At 48.4% G+C, this 24528-nt stretch overlaps 1 non-coding gene and 2 pseudogenes across 1 annotated transcript; 2 read left to right on the forward strand and 1 right to left on the reverse strand.

Moving 5' to 3' along the window:
* The first annotated feature begins 2003 nt into the window (after positions 1–2003).
* On the forward strand, positions 2004–3549 carry LOC123117059 (serpin-Z2A-like; annotated as a pseudogene).
* A 1938-nt stretch (positions 3550–5487) lies between these two features.
* LOC123115067 (uncharacterized) lies at positions 5488–24297 on the reverse strand (annotated as a pseudogene).
* On the forward strand, positions 8246–8317 carry TRNAK-UUU (transfer RNA lysine (anticodon UUU)). The gene has a single exon. It is a non-coding gene; the product is annotated as a tRNA-Lys (tRNA).
* Positions 24298–24528: the final 231 nt, after the last annotated feature.

The following is a 24528-nucleotide window of genomic DNA, read 5'->3' on the forward strand; positions in this document are numbered from 1 at the left end:
TTTTTGGAGCCTCCTCTAGTTCTCTAGCTCTAGTTCTAATTTGAAGTTGATCTAATTAGAGCTAGACCTAGATCTCTCTAACCCTCATAATAGAGAAGCCATGTGCGGTTCTCTTCTTCTCCCTCTAATTCCCTGGCGACGATTAACTCTGGACGGCGAAGCACTGCCGGATCGTGAAGCATGTATGCATGCATTCCGTAGAGAGGTCGTGCTTTCAGTCTTCGATTTGAGGTACCGTTCGTGAACGGTTCGTGGGACTTCAAGAACGATCTACACCAACTCTTCTTCCACTGCAGCTCGAAGCTGGTAATGATCCGATATAAACCTATAATGCATCTTCATAGTGTTCCTGGTTCGATCGTAGGACCAATTTTTTAGTTTTCTACTACATTTCCCAACACAACCATGAGTGAAATTCCGATAGGACCACATGGCATTTTCTGAAACCATATTTTTCTAATCTACAACTTGTCACGTTGCCAACATTGGGTGTCAATTTGCGTGTCAAGGGTGGACATGCAACTGGGGCGGATAGGTTGTGTGTGAAGGGTGGACATGTAACTAGGTCGGGTAGCAAAAAGTAGTGTGTCAGGAGTGGACATGCCACTAGGTTGAGAGGTGAGTTGTCTGTTGAGGATGGACATGCATGTGACTGGGTCGGGCGAGTTGAATGTCAAAGGTTAACATGCAATTAGGTCGTCTGAGTTTGGTCAAGGGTGGATATGCAACTGGGTTGGGGCGAGTCGCGTATCGATGGTGGGCATGCAATTGGGTCGGTTGAGTTTCGGGTCAATGGTGAACATGCAGCTGGGTTGGGGCGAGTTGCATATCTAAGGTGGACATGCAAGTGGGTCGTTTGAGTTTTTGAGTCAAGAGTGGACATGCAACTGGGTCGGGAGCGAGTTGCGCTTCGAGGGTGGACATGCAACTGGGTCGGTTGAGTTTCAGGTCATGGGTGGACATCCAACTGGGTCAAGCGAGTTGCACGTCGAGGATGGACATTCAACTACTTCATTTGAGTTATTGAGTCAAGAGTGGACATGTGGTTGGGTCCGGGCGAGTTGTGTTCCGATGGTGGACACGCAAGAGGGTCATTTGGATTTTTGAGTCAAGAGTGAATGTGTAACTGGGTCAGGGCAAGTCATGTTTCGACGGTGGACATGCAACTGGGTCGGGCTAGTGGGTAGGGGATCGGGCAAGTCTCATATTAAGAGTGGACATACAACTAGGTCGGGTCTGGAGTGATTTGTGTGTCGACGATGGACATGCTATTGGGTCGGGTCGGGATAAGTTGTGTTTCGCGGGTTGACATGAAACTAGATCAGGTCAGGGATAAGTTGTTTGTCAAGGATGGTTATGCAACTAGTTCGGGTTAAAAATAAGTTGTGTGTCGGACAAGTTGCGTGTCATCCTCGCAAATGGGTTACAACAATTAAAAATATCCATGTTTGTAGCGAAATTGTACAATGTTAGTAATTGCCTGTCCAGTGATTAATGAGATTGCACGATTAATGAGTTTGCACCAAAAATGCAGCTTTTAATTGTGTGGTGCTTTAGATGTGCACAAAAGACTGAATTCTTGACTCGTGTGGTGCTCTAGCAAAACCATCAATAGCTAAAAATCATCCCTCCATTCCTAAATATTTGTCTTTCTAGATATTTAAAATGTAGTATCACATACGGATGTATATATAGACATATTTTAGAGTGTAGATTCACTCATTTTGTTTCGTATGTAGTCATTTGTTGAAATATCTAGGAAGATAAATATTTAGGAACGGAGGAAATATGTGAGATTTACCAAAATGCTAAAAAAAACTCAAACTACTAATTAAAGGGAAAGATATACTATTTGATTATTATAACAACTCTCCATTATGCTTTCAAAATAAACTCTCCATTATTTCCTGTCTCTTAAATAAACTCTCCATGGTACCCTAAAAAGAAAACTCTCCATGGCCATGCATACATAAGCACCGCCCTTATTTATGTTTCCTGGCGAATTAAAACTAGCAATAAACGCTATAAAAAGAGGTGAACACCCTGCGCCGCCTCTTTAATTTGACTCGGCAAGCTATCGCTAGGGCACCATGGAGAAGGCGGCGAGGCGCCCAAGCAAGAAGGCTCGCAGGATGCCTGCCGACTCCGACGGCCTGGCGGCGCTCGCCCTCCGCCTCTCCAAAAAATTCTCAGGCCGCGAGGAGCACGAGGGCCAGAACATCATGTTCTCGCCGCTGTCCATCTACACCGCCTTGGGCCTCCTGGCGGCCGGCGCCCAGGGCGACACTCTGGACGAGATCCTGGCTGTGCTCGGCGCGACGTCGCGCGACGAGGTCGCGGCGGTCATGCGACTAGTGTCCAAGCACGCCCTCGCCGTCGACGATCCCTCCGGCCCGCTGGTCGTTACGTCCGCGTGCAGCGTGTGGTGCCACAAAGATCTGCCGCTGAAGCCGGCCTACCGGAAGGCCGCCGTCAAGTCCTATAAGGCGGACGCACGCGCCGTCGACTTTGTGAGTAAGGTCCGTACAATATTTCTTGGGCGATGCAATCGATCTGTAACACATGTTTGTGGCTTCCAATTTCAAGTTTCAACCCTGATCGATCTGTCTCCTGATGCATGCAGCCGGAGGATGCGAGGAAGGAGATCAACAGGTGGGTCGCCAAGGCCCCGAAGAAGCTCATCACGTCCGTCCTACCACGGGGCTCAGTGCACCGCGACACCAGGCTCGTGCTTACCAATGCCATCTACTTCAAGGGTATGTGGGAGAACACCTTCAGCAAGAGCCGCACCGAAGACCACACGTTCCACCGCCTCGACGGCAGCACCGTCCAGGTGCCATTCATGGAGGGAAGCAGACGCGACAAGTACCTGGTGTCCACATTTGACGGGTTCAAGGTGCTCAAGCCCCCGTACAAGAAGGTGGCCAAGGGCCGCGCGGTGCGCGGTACTCGATGTGCATCTTCCTCCCGACGGCGCGAGACGGGCTGCGTAGCCTTGCAGACAAGCTGGCGTCTGGCGCGCCAGGGTTCCTGTTCGACAACCTGCCCACTTGGTCAAGTGAGGTGAAGCTCCGGCTACCCAAGTTCAAGCTGTCCTTCTTCTGCAGCATGAAGAAAGTTCTCAAGAGCTTGGGGCTCCGGGCGGCGTTCAGCGAGGGGGCCGATCTGTCTGACATGGTGGAGGACTCAAGTGGAAACACTGTGCGGCTGCGGGTAGAGGATGTGTTCCATAGGGCGGTTGTGGAAGTGAACGAGGAAGGCACTGAGGCGGCTGCATCCACCGCCTTCGTCATGGTATTTTTATGCGCCTCAGATCCTGTTGATTTCGTCGCCGACCATCCATTTGCCTTCTATATAGTGGAGGAGGTTTCCCGTTCGGTGGTCTTTGCCGGCCACGTCCTCGACCCTTCCGAAACCGAGTAAACGATATCATGTGTCGAAGATAGATACATAAGCACTTTTGATGAATTGGCACCATAGATCTACTACGGAGTTATGTTCGTTCACTTTAGACAAGACAACTTTTTCCAATAAGATTTTCAAAATAATTATTCGGGATATCTTATGGCATTCTTTATCAAATACTAGTATGTGTTTCCTGATATGGAATTTCCTGATGGAAAAAGGTCGTCGTTGTTAGTTGTCTGGTTTCATCATTCTCTCCACCTAATAATATGGCTTAGACAGAAATCTAGGCCCTATTTGTTTCAGCACTCTTTACCCGCAAAAAGAAAAGCACTCTCGAATTATTTTTTCCGTTCACTTTAGACAACCCAGCTATTAGTCCCAGCTTATTCTGTTATGATCATACCCTGTTCATATAAAAACAGGGATATCTTCTGGCATTTTTATGAAATGTACTAGTATGTGTTTGCCGATGGATTTTTCTGATGGAAAAAGGTCATCGAGTTTTCTTCACGCACCAACCTACCAGGGAAGTAAAGAGAAGGCGGCTTCTCGTTGATGCACCATGATCAGTAACAAAATAGAGAGGATGGAGAACTAAGAGAAATTGTTTAACCGACATCTGTGATATCCTCGCCAGCAATGGATGGGTGGTTGGGTATCATGGTATTCCATAGGATTGCCCACTAAGGTGTTCCACAAATCATCATGAACTGGAGAAATATTTGGAGAAAAAGTGTAGCACCCCATGCTTTCTGTTTTTCTATCGTTGTGGCGAATAGACTCGCTCCAATGGTGGACGAAACCCGTTGGCAAGGTTGATAAGGGAGAACAAACACTATGAGAATGTTGAAGAATCGTGCACGCGCGGGGGGGGGGGGGGGGGGGGGGGCGGGGGGGCACCATCTCCCATGGGCTAATATGGGGTTTCCATCTCTACCTTCAAGTTTTTTACTCCCTCGTCCCTAAATATATGACGTTTTGGTAGTTTACCATAATAGTTGTGTTTCTATTGTAGTCTCCCCCATTGCCATTAGGCTTGATAATTTTTCCAACTCAAATAACTAAGAGTTGCAATTAGCTAAATTCTAAGTCTTACTTCTTTTAGAGAACGTCAACACTTTATATATGAAGTGGCAACATTACAAAGAGTCCCCGGAAACACTCCGAAGTTGAATGAAAACAGAAAGACCACTATAGTTCATAAATGACTTGGTGAGAACATGAGCCAAAACATTAAATTGCCGATGCACATGCTCAAAGATCGCAGAAGAAAAGCCCGAAGCTACATACTTGATGTGCACCACCACAAGATCCCATTAACGAGCTATCACGAACATAAGAGTTTAGTCGTTGCACCAAAGAAAGGTAGTCTGAGGCGAAGATCACCGTATTGAAACATTCATCACGTGTTAGTCGGTACAAAGAGCAAATGTCTCATCATAGTCACAACCATACTCCTACTAAAAGCAACAGGCAACACGAGATGAGCTTTGTAGCACTAAAAAAACAAACAAGTGACTTAACCTCATAGACTCACTTACAAGTGATGCGACGAATACGGGAAGGAATAGAAACGAGACCCACGTGGCGGTGCGCTCAAGAGCAGCAATCTCCTCTGTCACGCCATGCTGCCATTTGGGATCAACAACAGAGTGACCATAAGAAGTCAGTTTGTCACAAGAAAAACCATAATAGTCAGCGGGCAGAAGCGGGTGATCACGTAAACCATAAATAGGCAGAGCTGGAGGCAGTGCGTTGCCGGCAGATTGAGACATGGTCATTGAGAATTTACCAAACCACACACACGCGCGCGCGTGCACACACATGGGTGCTTTTTTTTTTTTAATGTACATGGGTGCATTTTCGATATATGTTTTGCCAAACTATTTCACATCTTCCACATAAGCTAAAATATGTAATATGTAAGTTTGTATATTGCAAAGCTAATTAATAACACTAATTCCACGCGCCAAGTGTAGGGGGACATATTCTTTGGTGCCTCTGATGCTCTGAGCGTACAAATGTGCGCGTGGGAATTGTACTCCTCCGTGCATTGCAGTTGGCTTAAGAAGCAGCTAGTCAGCTTAATAATGGCTTCATAGCCTGGAGCATGGAGTCCAGATTAATGTGGTGCACGCACACATGCGGGGATGTATGTCTCCCGTGGCGCAGGACGCGGGCCTGTCCAGTCACCACGTTGAGCTGGACGAGCCCAACTGCGCTCACGGACAAGACCAGCGTGCCGCTCCTCTCCCCGAATCCATGGAAGCGAATCGGGCTGTGCCGAACACCCCAGTCGGCCATGTCTACCAGCACCCGCCGGCGCCACGTCCCCTCCGACGACAACGTCCACATCGATATCGCCTGCGCCTCCGACACGACCACGCCCAGCTCCCCGGCCCCCGAGACGACCAGCATAGGTGCCGCCTTTCTGGTCGCAGGTGGCTCCACTCCGTCGATCAAGTCCCACGGCAGCTCGATCATCCTCACCGCCCCCGTGTCCACGTGCAGAGCGATGATTCGCAGGTCGTGGTCGTCGAGCTCCGGGTGGAGGCGTACGTACCAGTGCACGGTGCGCCCGATGACCACGGGGTGGGAGTCGTCGCATGATTTGGATGGTGGGTGGTGCGCGGGGAGGCGGGGTGCGCGGACGGCGCTCCATCGTCCGTCCCGCGACGAGTAGATCTGTGTCCAGAGGGCCTCGTCCGCGACCAGCAGCTGGAAGGAACGGCAGTGGTCAACGACGGCGATCAAGGCGAACTTGTTGCAGCCGTAGACCTCCGTGGGAGGGACGTCGGAGGCGTCGCCGGTGAAGCTACTGCACACCCTGAACTTGGGTAAAGGATGGTGGTCGTGACGGAGGACGACGAGGCCGTCCCGCCAGGCCACGGGCTCGAGCTCGAGGCTGGCATTGAAGCGGGCGGGGAAGGACTGCGGCGGCACGGTCTTCCGGGCCACGTTCTTGCGGGGGCTGCCGTCCCAGCGCTGGCTCCAGTAGGAGACGCCGCGGAGGAGGTCTGGGTTGAAGCCGCCGTTGGCAGCGGCGCGGACGGCCAGCCGGCGGCGGAAGTCCTGGTCGATGATGGCGCCGCGGAGCCGTTTGGAAGCGGCGGCGTAGCGGACGATGGCCGCGGGGTCGGAGCGCGCGGCTACCTCAACAAGGAGATCCAGAGGGAGGCGCGGCGTGGTCGCTTTGACGATCGTCTCATCCCCGCGCGGGCCGGTTGAACCCGGGCTTGCGCGCTTGGTTGACATGGTGATTTTCTGAGGAGCAGGCTCGCTGCGCCGGTCCGGCTACCCTGGGCTCCTTGTCGTCGGGGCGGCGAACGGCGAGGCGACGGGCGTGGACGGAAGCTCGAGTCCACTGTCCACAGCAGGCGGCGGCGTGAGAACGGGTCGGGGCAGGAGATCTGATCGAGTTGTCCTCTCAACTAAAAACTGTTGGGAGATGTATCTGGATCGGATCGGACGGCTGAGCATTCCTAAAATCCACCGCGTGGGTAGGGGTATGTTTTACTTGAAGAAGGGAATGTCCAGCCTCTGAACTGCAGCGCTGCATTGTCCGCTTCCCCCAAACTAGACTCTTTTGGAGGGCTCCTTTCAAAGAAATTCCATAGGATTTTTATAGAGAATTTATTAAATCTTTAAGAAAAATTCCTATATTGGTTGTAAGATTCACAGGATTGGAATCGTTAGGAAATTTTCCTAAGAGTTCATATGCATTGGAGGAAAGTTTTATGTGCACTCAAACTTGTTGCTATGTGATATCAAACGCTATTTGACCCAAATCCATGTAATTTTTATGCTATTCACGTAGGAGATATGCCATTCTAAGCCTGCGGTTTTGCTATCTTTGTCTTTTGAGAATTGTACGGAACAAGGAAGACTTAACCTTTTTGCTCATGTGAAACATGAGAGGTATTACTTTCATAAAGCATGCGAGAGTGTCCTCCGCGTCGTTCATTTCTGGGTCGAGTATTGCGGTGGCTCTCCACGCCGTCTGATCTGGCCGAACGGCGTGGCCCCGGACCACCCGCTTCCGCGGTCCATTACATGTGGACTGCTGGCTCGGTCGGGGCGACCATCATTCGACAGGTTTGGTAGTGCCCGCGCGTGAAGGGAAGGTTGCCTCGCCTGACAGGTTCTTTACATTCGATGAGCTGATTCGGTCGGGGCTACTGTCATGCGGCGGGTTTGGTAGCACCCGCGCGCGAAGGGAAGGCCGGACCCGCCTGTCGGTGTCTTTGCCTCCGATGATCTGGTTCGGTCGCACCAGCCGGCCAGGGCTAAAGCCTGCCTTGGCCGGGAGGCCCTTTGCATCGTTCATTTTGCCATGGCTTCCCGCGGTCACATGTTTTTTTTCTAGGTTGGTTTATCAACCGCCTTTTCTATTCTAGTCGATTTTACTATTAAGATACTTCTTATTTATTTAGAAAAGTAGTATGATTGTGAGCTAATTGTGTAGGCCCGCGGTAGCCCTACGTGCCTACCGTGTGTCACACACACAAAAATCCTGGTCGGTTTTTGAACCAAATATTTTATTTCATTTGTTGTTTCATTAAAACATCTTTTAGTTTTCGTAATAGTATTCAAGAATCATTTTGTGAGTTTTGAATAATGTTTACAAATCTGAAGAAAGGTTCATGAATTTAAATGATGCTCCCAAAACCGGAAGGATCACTCCACATGACAGGTCCAATAATCATATGCACGAAATATGAATTGCTATAAAAACCATTGAGAGGGGAAAAAAATCTACAACTAACGAGTGACGTGGCAAAGCGTGCACTTACCTCTGTATAGTGAAAATTATTAGAATTAGCTTGTCGTTCATCAAGCCGACCTAGCTCAGTGGTAGAGCGCGTGGCTTTTAACCACGTGGCCGTGGGTTCGATCCCCACGGTCGGCGATCAGGTGATGAACCTTTTTTTTTCCACAAAGCGCAAAAGAAACACTAATCAAAATACACCAAAAAAGAAAAACAAAGGAAACCAGCTCGTCTCACAATTGCTCTAGAATACAATTTTCGCATGCATGTGCCACAATTTATTTGTTCCTGTTTTTTTGATCTCTCGTGTGAGGCGGTGCAGTAGTATCAGGCGGAACCCTATGGCCTAGCAAAACTCTTTTTGCCCTAAAGCGAAACACCCTTCATAATGATTGTGTTGCACACATTTGTTCCGTGCGTGGCAACTTATTGTGTTTGTCTTAGGCGAACGTGTTGCTGGTATTCTACTCCCTCCGTTTCAAAATAGATGATTCAATTTTATACTAGCTTTAGTACAAAGTTGGGTCATCTTTGAAACGGAGGGAGTATTTATTAATTTCAGACAACAATACATGAGGGGGGGGACGATGACAGCAGCGTGTCTTTAGCTCGTTTCAGTTATTGCAGTCGTCGCGAGGAGGTCTACCGAGCTGAATGTATTTTTTGTTAATTCTAATGTTCTTTATACTGACTTGACAGTTGACGAAGGCAGGCAGACAGGCACATCGCGTATTGTACTGCACATCGTCTACCCTCCGTTTCATGTTCACATGTGCCAGTCAAAGCTGCAGCAAAGGAGTGAGAGTGACAAGACCCAACTAGTTCCAAATACTGTCAGCCGCCCGCCTTTGCGGACTGCGTGAACTTGGTTGGTTCTGTCACTACCTCATCTATGGCCATTGGGCATGTGGCGTCTTTGAGTGGCGAGGTGGATGAGACAGGTGTGTTGGCACCTAACTCCGAGGCTCTATCGTGTGAGCAACTGGAGACACATGAGTCCATCGTATCAGTGGTGTGTCAGTGGTACCTGTGACTGATGATGTTGAGGCAGTTGGTACGTTGGCGCCTGATCCTTCGGAGCTCAACCAGCCGCTCATCTCTGTGGAGCATGGAGGTTCCGATATTGCAGTCACCCACTCGCACGTGACCGTTGGGCAGGTTTCTGTGCGTGACAAGGTCAATGACATTCTCTTCAATCTAGAGCTTCACAACTTGCTCAAACGTTTGGAGAGGGTGAGCCCTGGATCTGGCAAGACGATTGTGGAGGAGGCTCTCAAGAGCAAAGGAAAGAAGAGTGACGCCACAGAAAAGGCATCCGCAGTTGCTTGATGGATGGTTATCAGTCTCTTGGGTTGTCCTTATGGTCTGCCTTGTCTTCGTGGATTTGGTGGTGCATGTGGTCTTCGGCCGAGTTACCCTCGTTGGGGTGTCTTTGTGATGTAGCAGTGTGGGGTTGTTGGACGTTAGGTGTTGGGTTTGGTTGTCAGGCGATCATGTGCTTAGGGGGTTGCATGCTCTGTGAGTAGTTCACGTGTGGTTGGTCTGTATTGGTTTTCGTCCGGTTTTCCGTTAATTAACTGGGCAATTCTCTTCTGCTTAATTAATCGATGAGGCAAATCTTTTGCCTTCGTTTAAAAAAAAATACTAGCCATGCACTCTCAGATGAGATCACACCAAGTAGCTAGGTGAATTCAGAGAACTCCCTAGCCGTGCACAATTGAGTGGCAAACGCACCAACTTGAGCAGCAGAGAAGCACACCGGCATGCACATCTTCCGCCAGAATCTTTATCTGCGGCGCTACATGTTCTTCTTTTATTAGCAGGCGAATTCAGATGGGTGATCACCAGATAAATATAGCGAATTAAGGACGCGCGCTTGCGCCAGCCATGACATGACAGCTAGGGTTTACCCCAGGTACAGGAAGATGAGATCCAGGGCTCTCAGATAGATCCGGGTTTGGTTTTATACCCATTACAACCAGTGAAATGTATTCCTTAACTTCAACGCTAAAGTAAAGCAGGTGAACAAGGAGACAGTAATAAAGGTAATTCAAATAGCGACGGCTCCAGTCTTCAGAGTCCTTTTCTCGTACAAGCCTAAGTTGCCGTCAAATGAAGATCAGATGGTCGATGATGAGCCCGCCGGTTTGGTGCCAACCGACTGCTGGCGTCGATTTCATTTAGTTAACAGCATGAGAAGCGTCGGCTTCTTCAGTTAACAAGATGAAAAGTGTCGGTTTCTTCAGTTAACAACATGACAAGTGTAGATTTCTTCAGAAGATGCAGTCTGGTTCCTGACATGGAGGGAGATGTGTAAGTACGTAATTGCCATGGTTCTGCCGGCCAGGGTCAGAATATTATGTGCCACAAGGTGACAGGCTTCAGGCTTGAGATATACCTGGCCGCACGCTACGCTTCTGCCAGCAGCATGGATAAGGAAGAACGGTTTAATTACAAAGTCCCAGGATTATTATGACTGTGTGGACAAGGAAGAACAGTTTATCTTCAGCGCAGCGGCTGCGGCACATCTGTCGTGCTCCAGTAAGCAGGCGCCAGGAGTGCGCGCATGGAATGGGAGCTGAACGGCAAGACTTTGAGAGCAACATTCCTTTGTTAATTGGGAAGAACAAGCTGAGCTGACCATTAATCTGGCAGAGCAGCAGTAAGCGAAATGTGTAAGTACTAATCCCAACAGTCTGAGATGCACTAATGATATTGAATAAGCAAAATACTAACCACGGGCGACAACTCAAGTCTGAGCGACATCACAAGGCGTCAGGCTTCGGATATACCACCACCTAGCATAGCCAATGTCTCTGCTTCCATCTTCTTTGGCATGGCTCCAGCCAGCATATAACTGCATAACCACTAACCCCAGGACCTGTTGTGCAAGCCAATTCATGACCCCCTCCCCCTCCTTGGCAGCCAATTCTGGAACGTTTTCAACTCAGTTAACCTGATAACAAGATGGAGCTAGCTAGTGTATTTCTTGCACTTCACTGGGGGCTTAATTATTACTTACTCATACCTCGCATCATTCAACTCTGTGCAGTATTTAGGTACACCCGCTGCCGGAGACGTCAAGTAGGTGTGTATAGCAGTCCTTGCATACCTCCGTGAGCAGCGTCATACATCCGGTTCCTTTCAGTGCCCTCAACATTTCAGCAGCATCTAAGCCTTCTCCAATTACTCACAGCTGTAACTTTTTACCAGCCATTCTGCTAGCCGATTACATTACCCCTCTACTCAGAGCATAATCTCCTTCTTACCTTTGCAGCGCGAGTTGTCAGCAGCATCTTCCGGTATTTGGGGCTCAAGACCTACACAGAGTAGTTGATTCTTAGTTAGTTATAGTGCAAAAAGTATCGTCTATCTGAATATTAACTACTGAGGCCTGACCGTGCTATTTTTCTTGAACAATGCGGCAGCCACAGCACGGGCCACCTTCGAAATATTTCTTGCAACAACTACTTGATCTGTGCCTTGGGGGATGCTATTGGCAATGACAGCAGCAACTTCTGAGCGACCAGTATATGCTTAGGATGGAATTTGATTGGTGCACTGCATCCAATGAAAAATAGAATGAGGGAGGGCTTCAGATTCAGAGACACCGATCCCAGTATATGCATGAGTGTGTACCATGCAGTTTGACACCATTCCCGGTTTCCCCAACTCAATCTGTTGCTCCCAAGGAGATTGACCTGCAAAACGAAGCAACATCATAAACTGAGATTAGACACTAAGAGCGCATGTCTGACTGAAATAGATAAAAGGTCATGAAAAGAAGCTTAAATTTGCAGAGTAAAAAAGAGAGCTGCTTTGGTTAGAGTATGATAAGAGAGAGCTGAGCTCTTTGCCCAAGTAGAGGAGACACTTACACTGCTGTATATGCATGAGACACTTCAGAGGGAGAATCCATTTGCAGACCAATTAGGGACCAATTCGTAGTTGCAGTGGCCCATGCTGTATCACGTCAAATGCACAAATGATTCCCCAGACTGCACTGCAGTTTTCACCAAGATAACAGATTGATAATATCTGCGAAGCATAACATTGGCTTGGATTACTTATGAATAGTAAGCTTCATTACTTTTACTAAAAAACTATATTTCATTACTTATGAACAGAGAGCAATGAAATGCCAGACACAGACCATGCTTAGTTTGCAAAAGTGTTTTTTTCTAGAACAACATAACAGGAATAAGGTCCTGATAAACTGGGCTGGGACTTGCACTGAACGATCGCCCCCGCCGAAGCCCAGGATGGTAGCCTATTTTTGGTGCCATGAAATGAAATGTATTTTAACAGCAGTACTGCATTTTTATACAGTGAGCAGTACTAAACGTTGAAAACACACAATGGTGATGGTGAGCAACTTAGTGAAGGATTTCGAGACATAACTCCTGCCCTCTTATATAGCTAGTTAGAACTGAAAAACAGAGTGTTCATGTAGGAAAAGATAAGCATGTACCATTGCACTGTACATTCTAATAAACACAGTACTACAAATTTTAGTCTCAGACAGTTCAAAACTGCAAACCCAAAGACTAGACAGAGACAACGATTGTATGATGCCATAGTATTACAAATTCTGATCAACTCATAAACTTACTGTGCAGCTCTGCCAGTCTGTGGTGACATGTAGTCCTTGGAAAGAAGAGATCTTCGGAAATCTTAAAAGACACTGTCCTGGGGTATCAGTAGAATGTAGACTGGATATCTGGTATCAGTAGAATGTAGACTGGATACAAAAATACAAACCTTATCGGTGGCAAAACACTGAGAACTGAGTGCTTTCCATAATTATGCCATGATGACCTTTTGAACATCAAACTGAACTTTCCAGATACACCATCAAGTCTTCATGAGCTTTGGAGAACTATAAACACAAGTGGTACTAATAGCAAAGTAGCAGAAAGCCATCAGAAGCACAAGATGACCTGAACAGCAAGCCATCAGAAATTAGAATGCATCAACACCTGGTATTGGCAATAACGTAGAGTGGATGATAATATTTTATAACCTTAATATGAGTTTCTTCAGTTCTTGACTCATATTCTCATTTATTCCACAATTCTGATTGTGAAACCCAAATTATGCAAGTAGACTACAGCGTCTTGATGAATAACAATAACCCAAATTTAAAATGCAAATATGAAGAAGCCTACAAGATCGAACGAACACCTGCACACATAGAACCAAAACAAATAAAGAAAAGAAAAGAAAAGAGACTTGCAGAAAGTATTAGCTGCTAGTGACGTTGGTTTTCTCGCCTTGTGGAAAGATCAGGGGCGTTGACAAATAAATCTGAGATATTTTCACTATCGTTGAACACCTGCACACATAGAACCAAAACAAATAAAGAAAAGAAAAGAAAAGAGACTTGCAGAAAGTATTAGCTGCTAGTGACGTTGGTTTTCTCGCCTTGTGGAAAGATCAGGGGCGTTGACAAATAAATCTGAGATATTTTCACTATCGTTGAGAAGAAAATGGAAATCTGATACGGCGGGAGTATATAAGTGTTCATTTTAACTTTTTGCGGTGAGTATAACTGGAAGTGGATATAAATAATACGGTACAGCAGGAGTGAAGTTCCATACTCAACGGATAATTTGTACAGGAAGGAAGACAGCGTCCACAAGACCCTCGTGCCACGCATGTGGCAAGTGTGTATGTATGGAAAGAGCAGAGCACTACAGGGCTAGAAGAATGTACAAGGGAACTCCAAGGCGTTGTCTTGAACATTGGATGGGAATAAATGCAGTGTTATTAAGCAGGGTCGCAAGAAAAGGGCAACATGGAAGAACACAAGAAAGTATGTTTGTGTTACCTTGGATCATCCTCTTATGATTTTCGGGATGGTTCCCAACATCCACCTGCACTGCCGTTTTAGCACCTCGCTGCAGTCGTAGACATCTAGCTTTTCCAGTGATTTGGGGAGGCCATCGCTGGGCAATGACGAGACGGCAGGACAGTGGTTGATTGATAACATCTTGAGGCTGGTAAGGTTGCACAGCCCTGCAGGGATTTGCTGAAGATGGCGGAAATGCCTAAACTCAAGTTTCTGGAGGGAGGAGAGAAGCTGAAGGGCATCCTCTTGCTCCTTGCTGAAGTGCTCCAACCCTTCATGCCCATACCCATGAAGTTTCAGCTTGGTGAGAGAGGAAGAAAGGAAGCTGCAGATGGGTGCAGCAAGGAGTCCTGCTGCATCATCTGTGCAAAGCTTCCGCAGTGTGGATGAAACAAGCTGTGTTGGCTGCTCTTCTCCTCCTTCAGCATCCTCCAAAGCCCGTCTGGGATTTGGATCCCAATTAGCAAAGAATATATGGCTGCCCCTGACTTCCAATTCGTTGAGCTGGCCCCCGGTGGTAAGGAGAGACTGCAATCCCTGACATTTCAGATCCTTTCCACAAAATTCCAATACTAATCTGGTAAGAGAAGAAAGGTTTGAGAGAGGCTCTAGTGTCACCATCCCTTCTAATTTCGTAAGCTCCAGGAATTGCAGGGAGGAAGGGAAAATGTGACTGGAAAACGAGAAGGCGGATAGAAACTTTGGGCAATACTTTATGCTTAATCTCTGGAGGGATCGCAAGGCTTGGAGCCATCCTCCTCCAGGAACAAGAGTTGGCGAGTCCACCAGGACCAGCTCTGGGCAGAAAAGGAACTTCAATTTCTGTAGTGAGTCACAGAGATGAGATGGGAAGAGCAGCACCCCATCATCCTCTTCCTCTGTTGCTGCTGTTATTTCACCTCCCCCCATATCTGATGCTGTTTGTCGCAAATCTACCCCCACTACCAGCTGTTTTATATTTTTACAATCCCGTATCTCCAATTTGGAGAGCTTTGGGAGGTGTGGGAAGAGCTCTGTCAATTCATTCCAACTATTACCATTTAAGTGGCAGATCTCAATGTGCTCAACAGGGAGCTGCCATTCCACATCACCCAGACCTCCTAGTGGTCCAGCCAGACCAGCCAGACCAGCTGAATGCCTTACAATCAGTGTCTTCAGCGAGGTTAGCATCAGAAGTGTTAGAGTTATAATATAAGTCATGTACCCCTTTATATTTATCTCGTTGTATGAGGGGTTTCCTGCATATGTTCCACACCTGTACATGTATATATATATCGGCCTATGGCCTCATGGGAATACAAGTTGCATATTCCTAACATGGTATTAGAGCTAGGTCAATTTTTTGCACGCTGCAACTCGTGCTTTTGATCCGTCTGTTCGATCGAAGCAATCCGCTCGATCTCCTCTTCGTCTCTCGATCGAAGCAGGGGGCTCGTCCGCAGGAGCCCCCGATCTCCTCTTCAGCCAGCCGCTAGCAGGGCTTCTGCTGCCGGCCCCGTCCCGATCGGGTGTCTTCCAGCCGCTCGGCTGCCGGCCCGTCCCGCTCCCGTCCAGCCGGCGCTCAGGAGCCCCCGATCTCCTACCCAGCCGCCTGTCCCGCTCCCGTCCAGTCGGCGCTCAGGGAGCTCGGCTGCTGGCCTGTCCCGCTCGGGCGCCACCCAGCCGCCCTTCCCGCAGGCGCCCAGGGCGTCAGATCGGCCCAGGGGGCTCGTCCTGCAGGCGCCCTTGATCTCCTCTCCCGCCGGCTCTCGCTGCTCCCGTAGCAGCGCCTGATTCCGATCCGGTCGTTCTCATCGGATCTTTAAAAAAAAAAAAAAAAAAATGTCTGCTGCATCGGGTTATGTTGCTGTTCCTCGCTGTCCGGTGATCTTTGATGGTACTAACTACACCGAGTTCACTGGCTTCATGCGCATTCACATGCGTGGCATCCGTCTTTGGGGTGTTCTTTCTGGCGAGGTCTGTTGTCCGCCACGTCCAGTTCCTCCGGTGGCCCCTACCCCGCCAACTCCATCGGTTCTTCCTACGGATGCTAATCAGGCTGCCAAGGATGCGGCTAAGGTTGCTGATGAGGTTGCTGATCGTGCTTATGATGAGAGGGTTTTGGCTTATGAGGAGGCTCTTCAGTTGTATCATGGTGCTCTGTCTGCTTACACCCAGTGGCTTGATGATGATGCCCGTGCTGCAGCTGTTCTCACTGCTAGTGTTCTGCCTCAGTTTGCTTCTGAATTTCTGGGTCTTTCTACTGTCTTTGAGATGTGGACCCGTCTTCGTGAGCGCTATCAGCCCTCTGGTGATGCCTTATACCTCTCTGTGATCCGCCAGGAGCATGCTCTTCAGCAGGGTGACTCTACTGTTGATGACTTCTATGCACAGAGTTCTGCTATCTGGCGTCAGCTTGATTCTCTCCGTAGTGCTGGGTGTCGTACCTGCCCCTGTTGCCAGGCTGTCCAGGCCAATTTGGAGTTTCATCGCGTCTATGAGTTCTTGTCTCGGCTTCGTAAGGAGTTTGAGCCCCGGCGTGCTCAGTTGTTTGCTCGTGGCCGTATTTCTCTCATGGAGGCGCTTTCTGAGATTCGTGCAGAGGAGACTCGCTTACGTGGTGCTGGTTTGCTGGAGGTTCCCTCTGTGCTTGCTACTCGTGCTCCTCCGCCACCTGCTCCATCGACCACTTCTCGCTCGAGTGCTCCGCCGCTCTTGCCCACTCCTTCTGGAGGCTCCGGTCGCCCCCGTCCACACTGCGCCTATTGCAACAATGATGGTCATCTTGAGTCTCAGTGCTACACGAAGAAGAAACACCTGCGCAAGGCTCGATCATCATCTTCAGGGACTTCGTCGTCTACCTCGACAGCTTCAGCCATTGCTTTGACTGAGCAGGATATTCTGAGACTTAAGCGTCTGCTCGCGGCTTCAGGTTCTTCCTCGACGGGTACTGCCGGTTCTGTGACTGATGCTTCCCGCACTGAGCAATCACCCTCTACACAGTCAGGTACATCCCCATGGGTTCTGGACTCTGGAGCTTCTTTTCATATGTCTTCTCATTCCTCCACTTTGTCCTCTCTTCGATCACTGGATTCTCCTATTCATGTCTTCACTGCTGATGGTACTCCACTTTCTGTTGCTAGTAGAGGCAATCTTACTACTCCTTCTTATTCTGTTCCTGATGTTGCTCATGTTCCTCGACTTACCATGAATTTGTTTTCTGCTGGTCAACTTACGGATTCTGGTTGTCGTGTCATCCTTGACGTTGACTCTTGTTCTGTTCAGGACCGTCACACGCACACTCTGGTTGGGGCTGGCCCTCGCCGCCATGATTCTCAGGGTCTTTGGGAGTTGGACTGGCTTCATGTTCCTTCTGCTGCTACCACCATCGCCAGTTCTTCCGCTTCTGTTGCCTCTGTCACTGGTTCCTTCCAGCAGTGGCATCATCGACTTGGTCATCTGTGTGGATCTCGGTTGTCTTCTTTAGTTCGTCGAGGCCTTCTGGGGTCTGTCTCAGGAGATGTCTCTTTAGAGTGTCAGGGTTGTCGTCTTGGTAAGCAGATTCAGTTACCATATTCACATAGTGAGTCCGTGTCTAAGCGTCCTTTCGATTTAGTCCATTCTGATGTATGGGGTCCGGCCCCTTTCGCTTCGAAAGGTGGTCATAAATACTATATTATTTTCATAGATGATTTCTCTCGTTACACATGGCTTTATTTCATGACTTCTCGTTCTGAGGTGTTGTCTATTTATAAGCGTTTTGCTGCCATGGTTCATACTCAGTTCTCTTCACCCATTCGTGTTTTTCGTGCTGACTCCGCTGGCGAGTATATCTCTAAGATGTTGCGTGGTGTTCTTGCTGAACACGGGACTCTCTCTCAATTCTCTTGTCCTGGTGCTCATGCTCAGAATGGTGTGGCTGAGCGAAAGCATCGACATCTTCTTGAGACGGCTCGTGCATTGATGATTGCTGCCTCTCTCCCGCCTCATTTTTGGGCTGAGGCCGTCTCCACATCCACCTATCTTATCAATATACAGCCTTCCGCTGCTCTACAGGGTGGTGTTCCTTTCGAGCGACTTTTTGATCGTTCTCCCGATTATTCGATGCTTCGCTTGTTTGGTTGTGTTTGCTATGTTCTTCTTGCCCCTCGCGAACGCACCAAACTGACTGCTCAGTCTGTTGAGTGCGTTTTCTTAGGCTACAGTGATGAGCATAAGGGCTATCGTTGTTGGGATCCTATTGGTCGTCGGATGCGTATCTCTCGAGATGTGACTTTTGACGAGTCTCGTCCTTTCTACCCACGCCCATCTTCCTCGACTTTTTCAGTGCAGGATATCTCTTTCCTCACTTTTCCTGACACACCTATCACCCTCGCCGACACTGTACCTCTCCGTTCCACTTCCTCTCCTTCTCCACATCTCGTTGACTTGCAGTCACCTTCCTCCCCGGTCTCCTCGTCTAGCTTGTCACCGGGTTCTCCACCTTCATCTCCGGTGACTTCCTCTCCCAGTTTGTCACCGGATTCTACACCTTCATCTCCGGTGACTTCTTCGTCGTCACCCCCTGATTCTACCTTGCCGATTCCTCCTTCTATTATTCCATCTCTTCCTCAACATTACACTCGTCGTCCACGACCAGTTGATGCCTCCGTGGATGGGTCGTCATCTTTCTCTCAGCCTACTTATGGTTTGCGTTCTCGTCCTCGTCCGCCTGTTGATCGCTTTGGATTTCCCACTGCTGGTGCTGCTGTTCTTGAGCCGACTTCTTACCGTCAGGCTGTTGTTCATCCTGAATGGCAGTTTGCGATGGCAGAGGAGATTGCTGCTCTTGAACGCACTGGTACTTGGGATCTTGTTTCTCTTCCTCCCGGAGTCCGTCCGATCACTTGTAAGTGGGTCTACAAGGTTAAGACTCGCTCCGATGGTTCTCTTGAGCGTCACAAAGCTCGTCTTGTGGCTCGTGGTTTTCAGCAGGAGCATGGTCGTGATTATGACGAGACTTTTGCTCCTGTGGCTCATATGACCACTGTTCGTACCCTTCTTGCCGTTGCCTCTGCACGCCACTGGTCTATATCTCAGCTTGATGTTAAGAATGCCTTTCTTAATGGTGAGCTGCGTGAGGAGGTGTACATGCAGCCACCACCTGGGTATTCTGTTCCTGATGGCATGGTATGTCGTCTTCGTCGCTCTCTCTATGGCCTTAAGCAAGCCCCCCGCGCCTGGTTTGAGCGCTTTGCCTCTGTGATCACTGCTGCTGGTTTTTTAGCAAGTGCTCATGATCCCGCATTGTTTATTCACCTTTCTCCTCGTGGTCGGACTCTTCTTCTTCTTTATGTTGATGACATGATCATCACGGGGGATGATCCCGAGTATATTGCCTTTGTAAAGGCCCGTCTTAGTGAGCAGTTTCTTATGTCTGATCTTGGACCTCTTCGCTACTTTCTTGGGATTGAAGTCTCTTCTACCTCTGATGGCTTTTTTATATCCCAGGAAAAGTATATCCAGGATCTTCTTGCTCGTGCTGCTCTTACTGACGAGCGCATTGTTGAGACTCCTATGGAGCTCAATGTTCACCTCCGTGCTACTGATGGTGATCCTCTCCCTGATCCGACGCGTTATCGTCATCTTGTTGGCAGTCTTGTCTATCTAGCTGTCACTCGTCCGGACATCTCTTATCCGGTTCATATTCTGAGTCAGTTTGTCTCTGCCCCCACCTCGGTTCACTATAGTCATCTCCTTCGTATTCTTCGATATCTTCGAGGCACGATCTCTCACCGTCTATTCTTTCCTCGCTCCAGTTCTTTACAGCTCCAGGCCTATTCTGATGCTACGTGGGCTAGTGATCCTTCCGATCGCCGTTCACTTTCTGCTTACTGTGTTTTTCTTGGTGGTTCTCTCATTGCCTGGAAGACGAAGAAACAGCTTGCAGTTTCCCGTTCGAGTGCCGAGGCTGAGTTGCGAGCAATGGCTCTTTTGACGGCAGAGGTGACTTGGTTACGGTGGTTACTTCAGGATTTTGGTGTTTCTGTCACTACACCGACTCTGCTTCTATCTGACAGTACAGGTGCTATCAGCATTGCACGCGATCCTGTGAAGCATGAGCTCACCAAGCATATTGGTGTTGATGCTTTCTATGTGCGCGCTGCTGTGCAGGATGAGGTTATTGCTCTTCAGTATGTGCCTTCCGAGTTACAGTTGGCGGATTTCCTGACAAAGGCTCAGACTAGAGCACAACATGGCTTTTATCTCTCCAAACTCAGTGTTGTTCATCCACCATGAGTTTGAGGGGGGGTGTTAGAGTTATAATATAAGTCATGTACCCCTTTATATTTATCTCGTTGTATGAGGGGTTTCCTGCATATGTTCCACACCTGTACATGTATATATATATCGGCCTATGGCCTCATGGGAATACAAGTTGCATATTCCTAACAAGAAGGTGCTTCAACTCCAAAGGTGGGCATCTCTCGAGTGTCAGCTTCTGAAGACCTGTTTCTTTATCGAAAACTAACACTTGGTCTAAGCTTTGCAGATCACCCCATCCAATGATTTCCAGTTGTGCTCCATTTGATGATTTTGAGTATGCAAACCTCTTTAGTAGCTTGACACATTCAATCGTGACGCGACGCAAACTCTCAATCCAGGAGGTGGGAATCACGGACGAGAATTCTGGACAGTCTTGTATCTCAAGCTCACAAAGATCCCCCATGTTCCGTAAAGAAGGGAAGACCTTCCAAGAAACACCATCAAGACAAAGAGATTGTAGGGCTTCAACAGCAAGCTCATCACCCAGCCATGTTGGACAAGTGGGGCCTCTGTGCCCTCTAATGCACAACACTTCAAGATTTTCATGTGGTCGAAGGCACTCAAGAACCATTGTTTCCACACCAGGCTCATCACTAGATCGCTTACTATCCCAATCCAATGTTAACCTCCTCAAGTATTTTTTCTCAATCAGTTTTGCTTGAGCTGCTTCTTTTTTTGTATGTATTTTCTCAAGGTTGTAGATGCCAAGCTCCCATAGCTTGGTCAATGGCTCTAGTTGCTTTGGTTCAAATCCTTTATTTTTTTTATTGACCCGAAATACCTTCAACTTTTCCAAGAGCTGAAGTTTTCCCACATTACAGATATCATAATGAAGCTTATCATCTCTTGGGGTATAATAATGGCACAATTTTGCAAGGTTGCTCGTGTCTTCAGGAAAATCACCACTGCCAGACCATGACTTAAGATCTAGAACCCTTAGATGATAAAATTTAGAGATGTTAATTGGTAAACACCCTAGACATAGGAATCGTAGGTGGACAAGTCCTGAAAAATTATGTACCATGGACTCCACAGGATACTTCAGGAGGGGCAAATAAAGAACACGAAGAGCATTTGCTTCCCTGAGAAAATCACCAAATATCTTAGCAAAACCTTCATCCATTGCTCCAAATAACATCAGTGTTTGCAAATGTTCAACCTTCAATCTTGTCTTCAATTTTTCCAATTCCCTCTTTAATTTTTGACCATGATATTCACCCAAGTTTTCTATGCTTATAGACAAGTGTCGGGTGGATGGCTTAATTTCTACCGATCCAACATCAGGGAGACGAAAACGAAGACAATCATGTGATGCAACCTTCAATGCCAACTCATGCAGTAGGTCATGCATAACATACCGGAGACCACCATCAGTTTTATATTCTTTGAAAAATCCATGGATGACTAGATCATTCAATATGCTCAGACCTATGCCTTCAAAGGTTGGGTTTTGATCGGAAGGTGTCAAAATATCTAGTCCGATCCATAGGCTGATGAGCTCATGGCTTCTGAAATGGTAATCTTCAGGAAATAATGCAGAATAGGAAAAACACCGTTGCAAATGGAAAGGGAGAAAGCCATAGCTAAGCTCCAAGGCAAGCATAATTCCATTGGTCTGTTTCGCCCATTGTTTACTGTTTAGGACCCTTCTCCAATGAGCCAAACTAGGGTCTGTCCTCAGTAATCTACCAACAGTCTTTGCTGCAAGAGGGGAGCCCTTTAGTTTTCCCATTATCTTATCTCCAGTGTCAAGCAAAAAACGTTTATCCCCTGGACAATGCTCAACATCAAAGACATATACAAGGAATAACTTCTTAAACTCTCCAGGTTCTAAACCGTTCAGTTCTTTTGGCTCTGCACTTTTCTTAACCTGGTCTGCTATTTCTTTTTGCCGAGTTGTGACTAGAATAATGGAACCCTTTTCTTGTGACTTGCCGAGTATCAATAATAGTTTTTTCCAGTCATCCACATCATTAAACTGCCATATATCATCCAATACAAGTAAGAACCTTTTGTGTTTCAATCTGTGTTCAATCAGCTCTTGTGTTGTACTACACCCATTTTCACCTTCAACCCTAAGAGTACCTTCTTTAATCTGTTCTAGCACCTTACCCAGGTTGAAATTGAACGACACACATATCCAAATCCTGACTGGAAAATGATTCTGCACTTGTTGGTTGTTATATATGTGTTGTATCATAGTTGTCTTCCCCATTCCCCCCGGACCAATAACTGGAAGCACAGTTAGACCCTTGTCACAGTATTGACCCTCGGTGATATCATGTATCATATTATTCATGACATGGTCCCTCCCATACAGTTTTAGCTCTGCACTCTGAGGTGTGGTGGCGGCACGACGCTGAGCAATGTCTAGGACAGTTCTAGGGCCACAAGTCTGCAGAATATCCTTAACATCATTACGCATAAGCTTTAGTTGCTCTATAGTGTCCTTCATCCTTTGGGAGAAATCAGCCCTATTAAACTCAGGCATCGGTGCTTCTTGCGCATTGCCACGATCTCCATCACCATGAACATGTGGATGTGGGGAACATGAGGAAAGGAGCAGTTTACCGAGGCTGGGCATGCATCCGCTGACCTCCTGGTTGGCGTCTGATGCTGAGAACGAATTGCCACGTGACCTCTGCTGGAGCTCGGCATGCTGCCATGGGAAACAGTTGATCAGTTTGCCAAGATCTTTGATGGTGTGGCGAGCATCACAGGCGAGGTCACGGAGGACATCGTCGCCGTGCTGGTCGGCAGCATCGTACGTGCCATGAAGCTCGTCGTGGATGCGGAAGTAGTCCAGCTCGTCCAGCAAGTCCTCGGCATTGTGCGCCGAGTCCCACAGCTTCTGCAGCATCTTCTCCGTGGCCAGCCCGGGGAGCTCCTTGGTGGCAGCTATTTCGAGTGTGGCCTGCACCTTCTCCAGTTCCGTTCTGAGGGCCTGGATGTTGAGACCAAATGTCCTGCTGGCCGCCCAAGCCTCCAGCACGCCATCCGCAACGGGGGCCAGCGCCTTGCGCACCACCCATTGTGCGGCGCCGAGGGCGGTCTCGGCCATCCCCTGGCCGGTGGATGCAGGGATGGACAACGGCGCCTGCGTCAAGGAATCAAAAGGAAATCGATGGTAAACAGGCTGTTGGTAGCTGCAAATTAAAGGAGACGAGTGTGCACTAGTACATACCTTGATGGTCCGCCGGTGATGGATGCCGCTGCCGCCTGCCTGATCCTAGCTAGCTGCAAAAGAAGGGTTGGGTTGGGCTGATTCGGTGAGAGAGCCCTGAAGTTAAGTTGGTTTGAGAAGTCTGGCCGATTTTTTTGTGAAAACCTGATGATGCAGCCAGAGCATACGCAGTTCGGGCGCAAGCAAGCTGACGTACAGGGAGAGAAGCATTGGTGATTGTGATGGTGGCGTGTCGGTACAATGGCATGGAATGGGCAGTCTGGCCCAGACCTTTTCTTGTGCTGGGCCGAGAGCAAAGGTAGAGGTGCCGGCATAGCACATGAGCTCTCTCTGCTCCGTCCCAACTTATTTGTTAGCAAGACTAGTCAAGATGATAAGTTGGATGGCATCCGTCCGTAGCTGCTGCCAATCTAGTCTTGTCCTGGCCAAAGCAGCGGGAGCCACTGCGGCAAGCGAGCGTGGACATGACAGAGCGGGCTATCTCCCTCTCTTGCTCGCAAAGTGCTCGAGCTAGGTAGGTCGCGGCGGAACGAACGGTGTGGGCATAAGCACAAGCACATGGCGGGCATGCGGGTGGGAAGGGATGGAACCTGACCGACCTGACCCGATGGCGCTTGCTTCCAGTTCCAGCGACGGAGGAGAGGCCGGGAGACCATGCCGGACGTGGAGCACAGGCACAGCAGCCCGAAGACGACGCGCCTTCGCCCTTGCCCGCCATCCGGTGTCTCCGCGCCGTCGCCGCCGTCGTCGGGAGCGGAGCAGAGCAGAGAAGAGAGAGCAGAGGAGGAAGGAAACGGTTAGGCGATGGTGGGCCACTCAGGTGCTCCCGGGCGGGGCCGGGTACATGGGCCTATCACTACATGGTGTCATGCATGCAACTACCCATTACACACATTCTTCTAAAAAAAACATTACACACAAAAAAATGTCTTCTTTGTCTTAGAAAAATGTCTTCTGCATAAACAAAAAAAAATCCTAAAAAAAAACATAAACAAAAACTATGCCTTGCATGCTCTGAAGTACAGGCCTATA

Source organism: Triticum aestivum, chromosome 5B (assembly GCF_018294505.1).
Source record: "Triticum aestivum cultivar Chinese Spring chromosome 5B, IWGSC CS RefSeq v2.1, whole genome shotgun sequence".
NCBI classification, from domain to species: domain Eukaryota; kingdom Viridiplantae; phylum Streptophyta; class Magnoliopsida; order Poales; family Poaceae; genus Triticum; species Triticum aestivum.